This window comes from Mirounga leonina, unplaced genomic scaffold (genome assembly GCF_011800145.1).
Source record: "Mirounga leonina isolate KUSES-001 unplaced genomic scaffold, KU_Mleo_1.0 Mir_93, whole genome shotgun sequence".
Taxonomy (NCBI): Eukaryota; Metazoa; Chordata; class Mammalia; order Carnivora; family Phocidae; genus Mirounga; species Mirounga leonina.
The window spans coordinates 40,994,153-41,001,401 of record NW_023270854.1 but is presented as its reverse complement, the minus strand read 5'-3'; positions in this window follow the sequence as shown (position 1 = coordinate 41,001,401).

Sequence of the window (7,249 nt, the reverse complement as noted above, 5' to 3'; positions counted from 1 at the left end):
AAAAATGTTAAAAAGAGACAATAAAGGTCATTATGTAATAATAAAGAGGTCAATATGCCAAGAATATATGAACAATTATAAATACTTATGCACCCCACATAAGAACACCTAAATATCTAAAGCAAGAACTAGTAGAGCTAAAAGGAAAAATAAACAGTAATACAATAATAGCTGGAGACTTTAATACCCCACTCTCAACAATGGATAGATCATCCAGACAGAGAATCAGTAAGGAAACAGTGGATTTAAACAATACTTTAGACCAAATAGACCTAACAGACATATATAGAACATTCTTCCCAACAACAGAATACACATACTCAAGCACCCATGCAACATTTTCTAGGGTAGACCATATGCTAGGCCACAAAACAAGTCTTAGCAAATTCAAGATTGAAATCATACCAAATATTTTCTCTAACCACGATTTTCTATAGGACTAGAAATCAATAACAAGAGGAAAACTAGAAATTTGCAAACACATGGAAATTAAACAGCATTTTCCTGAACAACTAATGGATCAAAGAAGAAATTAAAGGGGAAATAAGTTTCCTTGAGAGAAACAAAAGTGGAAACACAACATACCAGAACATAAAGGATGCAGCAAAAGCAGTCATAAGTAGAAAGTTCATAGCACTAAATACCTACACTAGGAAGCAAAAGACATCCCAAATAAACAACCTAACTCTATGCCTTAGGGAACTAGAAAAAGAACACACGGAGTCTAAAGTTAGGGAAGAAAGGGTATAATAGCAATTACAGCAGAAATAAATGAAATAGAGAACAAACAATAAAAAAGATTAATCAAACTAAGAGTTGGTCCTTTGAGAAGATAAACAAAATTGACAAACCCTTAGCTAGATTAACCTAAGAAAAAAGAGAAAGGACACAAAGCAACAAAATTATAAATTAAAAAGGAGACATTATGACTGATATGACAGAAATTCAAAGGATCATAAGAGGCTACTATGAACAACCTTATGCCAACAAACTGGACAACGGAAGAAATGGAAAAATTTGTAAAACCTACAGATTACCAAGATTGAATCAGGAAGAAATAGAAAATCTGAATAGAGCAATTATTAGTAAAATAATTGAATCAGTAATCAAAAATTTCCCAGTCAGAAAAGTCCAGGACCAGCTGGCTTCACTGGTGAATTGTACCAAATATTCAAGGAAGAACAAACACAAAACCTTCTCAAACTCTTTTAAAAAATCAAAGGGAAGGGAACACTCCCAAACTCATTACCCTGATACCAAAACCAGAAAAAAACACTACCAGAAAAGAAAGCTAAAGGTCAATATCCCTGACAAATATAGATACCAAAATTCTTAAAAAAATACTAGCAAACCAAATTAAGCAGCATATTGAAAGGATCATGAACCATGATCAAGTAGGACTTAACCTGGGATGAAAGGATGGTTCAACATACACAAATCAATCAGCTTGATACATAAATGTTAACATGAGCTTGTAGATAAAAAGGGTCAATAAATACAAAAATATTCTAATGTTTCTAGACTCTTGATATGGCAACAAAATAGAAGAGTTAGTCTAGAGTAGCAATTAAAGGATCAAACTCTGAAGCAGAGTATTTAGTTCAAATCCCAGTTGTTCTGTTAGTAACTACATGTCCCTGGGTAACTTATCTTACTTCTCTTTGCCTCTGTTTTCATACCTATCAAATAATAATTATGACACTTTTATGAATTGAATTAAAATATACAAAAATATTATTTATAATTATATCTGACCTATAGTAAGTATAATATAAGCATTTCATCTAAGTTATTCAGATTTTAAGTTTTTCTTCAATTATATGAAGCACAATTTGCTCAAAGATTTTTATTTCACCTAGTTCAAAAAATTACCTTTCATATATAAATTTCTTGGGAGGGCCAATTTATGATAACATCCTGAACTAACAATAATTTAATAAATTTAAAATACACTTGCACTGATATGCTTTGGTAATCTGTATCCCTACTGAAGCAAAATATTACTTCAAAATTTTATTTTGTTTAGGGGCACCTGGGTGGCTCAGTTGGTTAAGTGTCTGCCTTTGGTTCAGGTCATGATCCCAGAGTCCTGGGATCGAGCCCCACATTGGGCTCTCTGCTCAGCAAGGAGTCTGCTTCTCCCTCTCCGTCTCCCCCCACTTGTGCTCTCTCAGTCTCTCTCAATTACATAAATAAAATCTTAAAAAAAAATTATTTTGTTTAAATACTCATGGTGGCTATTGCATAAAAAAACTGAAACATGAAAATAGAAACATACAAACAAAATAACAATAATACAGACTTAAGTTGAAATGTCCGATTCTATCCCATTTTATAAACATGTAAGTTATAAGCATAACATTTACATTTTCAATCAGTAATATATCTAGTTCATGGAATTTATAGGAAAGTTTTTTATTGCTTTTATAAATCCTATTAACATGATAATTATGTAGCAATCTTGATATTTTTAACTTGATTTTAATTTATTTGATAGAGACAAAAATTGAACACATATTTTTAAAAAATGAATGTAATCAATTTTTTTACCTAAGTTGTGTTCACCTGTCTTTGCTTATAGACATAATGATCAGAACATTGGAAATCTGATCATGTCAGGTGTCATATTGAAGGTCATGCTAAATGCACATTTCACAATGTAAGCATTTTGTTGATTTTATGGATGTACTACCCTCCCATCTCTATGATTCAAGACACAGGGAAGAATCAAGGTGTCCATGATTAAAATGGCAGCCAGCTTCCCCCAATAGTTCAGTTATTCCTCTGAAAATAAAGGAATGATGAAAAATTTCTCACCAATTCACTACATTGATTTTTTTAAGATTTTATTTATTTATTTGAGAGAGAGAGAGCACAAGCATGTGGAGGGGCAGAGGGAGATGGAGAAGCGGACTCCCCGCTGAGCAGGGAGCCTACATGGGGCTGGATCCAAGGACCCCAAAACCATGACCTGAGCCAAAGGCAGACACTTAACTGCTTAAGCCACCCAGGTGCCCCTCACTACATTGACTTTTTAACCATTATCCATATAATAAACACACATATGCACACACATTACATTAGAAGAGAACGTAAAATCGGGAAAAAAAGAATTTCCTCAATGTTACTTATGACAGTAAAATTTTCTGGCAGTTTATCAAAAGCTCAGTAAATTTCTATACCATAAGCATTGCCATACAAACTTCAAAACAGTCACAGTGAATAGATCATTCAATTGTTTATATTCTGAAAATAAATGGAGTTAGGAAGAGTTCCAAAATATAAGGAGACATTTTATGAGAGTTAGAAATGCTTGTAAAAAATATTTTATAGCACATACCAAAAGAATCAGCTTTATGCAATATGAGGTAAAATTGAGAACCATGCCTTATTCATATGTACATTCATTTATTCATTCACTTATTCACCACACTCTCGTCTCCACTCTCTCATGGTTTTTTTGGGGGGGGGGCGTTTTGTTTTGTTTTGTTTTGTTTTTTCCCATTTTCTCATGTAAAACTCTGGAGTTAACAGAAGCAACTCCAACCTCACCACTTAGTATGATGGGAACTAAAGCTATTTATTTATCAGGACTTCATGCTGTTATAAAGATTAACTGAAGTGACGAACAGATAATAATTAGATTAGCACAGACTCTGGTGCATAGTAACTGTTCAATATATGCTATCCTCTTTTATTAATCCAATGCATTTTGCTGGTCAATAGATAATATGAATAAGGACCTTGATCTCAAGGAGATGAGAATACCATGGGGTAAAGGAAAATTCATAAATAGTAGTAATATAATGCAAAAAGTGAAAAGAAGAGAATCAGAGAAATATACGATTTAGCAACGTAGGGCAATAGAATGTTCATGGTATATACATTTGACTTCTAGTCTGCATTCTTTTTACCTAAGTTTTTTATCCCTTTCTTCACATGAACAGTTAAGCACAACCAAAACCTCTTCAGATCTCATGTAGTTCTCTACATTGTTTTTAGTGAAATATATATAATCTCATCCATTTCTAATCATTCAACTCTGTCAGAGCTGACAAATTGAAAAATTCCAGGCGTGGTTGGAAAGGCCATATATTGTATCTTAATTAATAGAAATAGGCAATTTCAGTGTTAGTTGACTTAAATTTTAGAACATTAGTAATATAAAACTAAAAGTTTTTAGTAATATGTTAATGACCAAATATTAATTAGCGACAAAAATCAGAGCATAAATTTGTTAGCTATTTCGAAGTTCTTTATAAATAGCTTTATAGATATGAGTAGGGGGGTCTATATTTCTCAATCCGTATTTCTTAGATGCAAATCCCGGGTCCACAACTAACTAGCTCTCAGAACATTGGGATGCCAATCACTCTTTGTCTCAATATTTACATCTATAGAATGGGCATAAAATTAATATCAGCCTCTTAAATTTGTCAAGAGACAAATAAGACAATATACGGAAAGTACTTTGAAATGTTTCTGGCACATCATTTTTGATCAAGAAATTTTAGCTTTATTTTTATTGGCATTATTACTACTATTATTGATTAAATATCTGTTTTTGCTACAGCCAGTAATTGGCCTATCCCCTACAAAATTTGATACCACCACAAAATTCTGGATTGATAGAGATTTTGTCAGAAAAGTAAGCTGTTAATATTTTATTTTTTTTGTAACAATTTTCTCCACCCATTTTCTTTTTTAGATTGAAAGCACCCAATTTCAAGAAAGTCTGCAGTTTATGAAACTCTGTGCATACCTCTTCTTGACTAGGGCATCTTCTTTATCTTGGCATCCTAACCAGCTATCCGACCCTTCTTAAAAAGACAGGCAAGCAGACTCTTTTCACGAGGTCCATCCTAAACTAATGTCAATTAATCATAAGACCTCTTTCCCAGTCCATGAAGATTCTATATTTGCTTACCCAGTCTTGCAACCCACATCTCACAGTTCATACTTACCTGCAGCTAAGTTTCAAACATACTTCACATGGATAAAATTTATGCATATATACCTGTTCACAAAGCTGTTTCTATGTTTTTGTGTGTGTTTTTTTTATCATGGACATAAAGATAATTTTATGATTACTGAATAAACCTAGGGAAAGTTTTACCAACAGGAACAGGCTAACGAATTTTGATGCCAGCACGCTACATGCATGAGCCCAAGTTGTGACATTGGTACAGGGCGTAATACACCTGGAAGTGTTTCTTTGTCACAACATTCAAAGAAACGACCTCAATTTTACATGAGGGTCATTCTCCCAACAATTTTAATTTTCTAGTTTCATTGGAAAATAAGAATCATGATAATGTTATTCAGCATCTGAGCGTCATGGCCTGTCTCATTGGTAAACTGCCCTCATCATCTTTTCCATATTCATTACAAAATAAAAGGCAATAGGATGATGGGTGGAATTGAACATGCCATTTCTTCAAATCTTCTTGAGGTTGTAAAAAATAACCAGATGGGCAAACTTCGGGTTTGTTCTTCCTAATGGATTTTCTGCATTTGTGGTGGGTCATTTTAATTAATGTACAAAGTTCCGGTTAAACATAAAATATCTTTAAAACATTTGGCAGAATGTTAATTTAGAGTAATCAAATTTCTAATCATAGAAGAAACACAGTGTTTTTATTATATACTGTTATACAATCTGTGCTATTACATCTAATGCAATGATACCGAGCACACTTTGGCAGCCTGGGTTTTTATCTGCTTCGATGCAAGATTTCACGCATGACAGATTGCAAATTATTATTGTGCAGCTCTATCATATAATCAGCTACCATTATTGCATAGTAACCACAGAAAGCTATATTCTAAATGGACTTCAGAAAACAAAACAAAGCAAAGCAAAAATCCTCACTGACGCAGTTTTTAAACTAAAAGACATCACAGTATTTATAATATTTTAGTGATTTTATTTTAGAAAACCTTGGCTTTACAGTGTTTTATATTCTAAATATTGCTTTAATCTCACCTATGTAGAAAAATTAAAATTTATGGTTAAATATCTTTACTGGATGGGGGACTGGTGGAAAGTACCACCCCTATAAAATTCTAAGCTGTTCAAATCAAGGCAAGGGCTCATTTAAATCCAAATATGTTATTCTTGATGTTCCAGTAAGAGTTTTTATTTACATGGATTAACTTTCTCCCGTTGAAAATAAATGCACTCAAGTGTACTCTGGGGAAATTGAGAATAGGTTTACTTTTTACATCAGCTCATTTTCAAACAGGTGTATGAAAGCACTGACATAGAAACAACAAAGTGATTTGTTGGTAACAGGTTTGTTTTTAGAAGTTTGTGAACGAACTCATTGGAAGTTTGTTCAAGCTTCTTCCATCATCTTTCTGTGATACCTACTGCCCCCTGCTGACTCATCACAGAAATAGATCATTGCTTTCCTTTGGAAAGTCACACAAAAGCTTTGAATAATTGAGAAGACTAATGGGATAGATATATTCATTAAAACTTGATATTGTGTACATCTTTCTCCTTCCATTACTATGTATGAAAAATAATTTTCCAATATCTAAGTTGTGAAATGTTCCTATTCAACTTGTCTTTTATGTGTTCTCAACTGATTTTCTAGTATCCTCCCTTTGACCCAATAGACCAGCTTATGTTATAAATCCAAAGCTAATGAAAACATAATTAGAAGAGACCACTTGAAGTGTGAAGAGCTTAATGTTTTAGGGCAATTGAACAAGATTTATTCAGTAAATCAGAAATATATTTTCACTGAAAGTGAGTGTTTCATGGTGTTTAACTTCAGACAGCATCTTGGACATGATCTCTTATTGGACAAAGTTTTTAAATATATGCAGTAGATTTATGTGCATAGCACATTTTCACATGACTAATGATAGAACCAAAATATGCATGTATTAATAATTATAAAATAATTTACCTCATATTTTAAAAAATATTACATGAAATAATCTATTAGATAATTCCTTTTTAATCATTTATGACATTTGCTAGTGATTTGAGCACACTGAGGAAAAAAAAAACTTGCTTTTTATAATTTAAATGAGGATTAATGGAACTTCTGTTTCCTCAACGCTATTTGATCTGTAAAATGGCGCTTATTTCAACTACATTAAAGAGCTGTTATAAAAAGAAACTATAATCCAAATTCAGGTCACAAGTCTATGTTACAGGAGATGAAGTGTTCTAACAAATTACTGCTGACACTTGCAATAACTAGGGCCCAAGAGAAATCCACAAAGTGATATT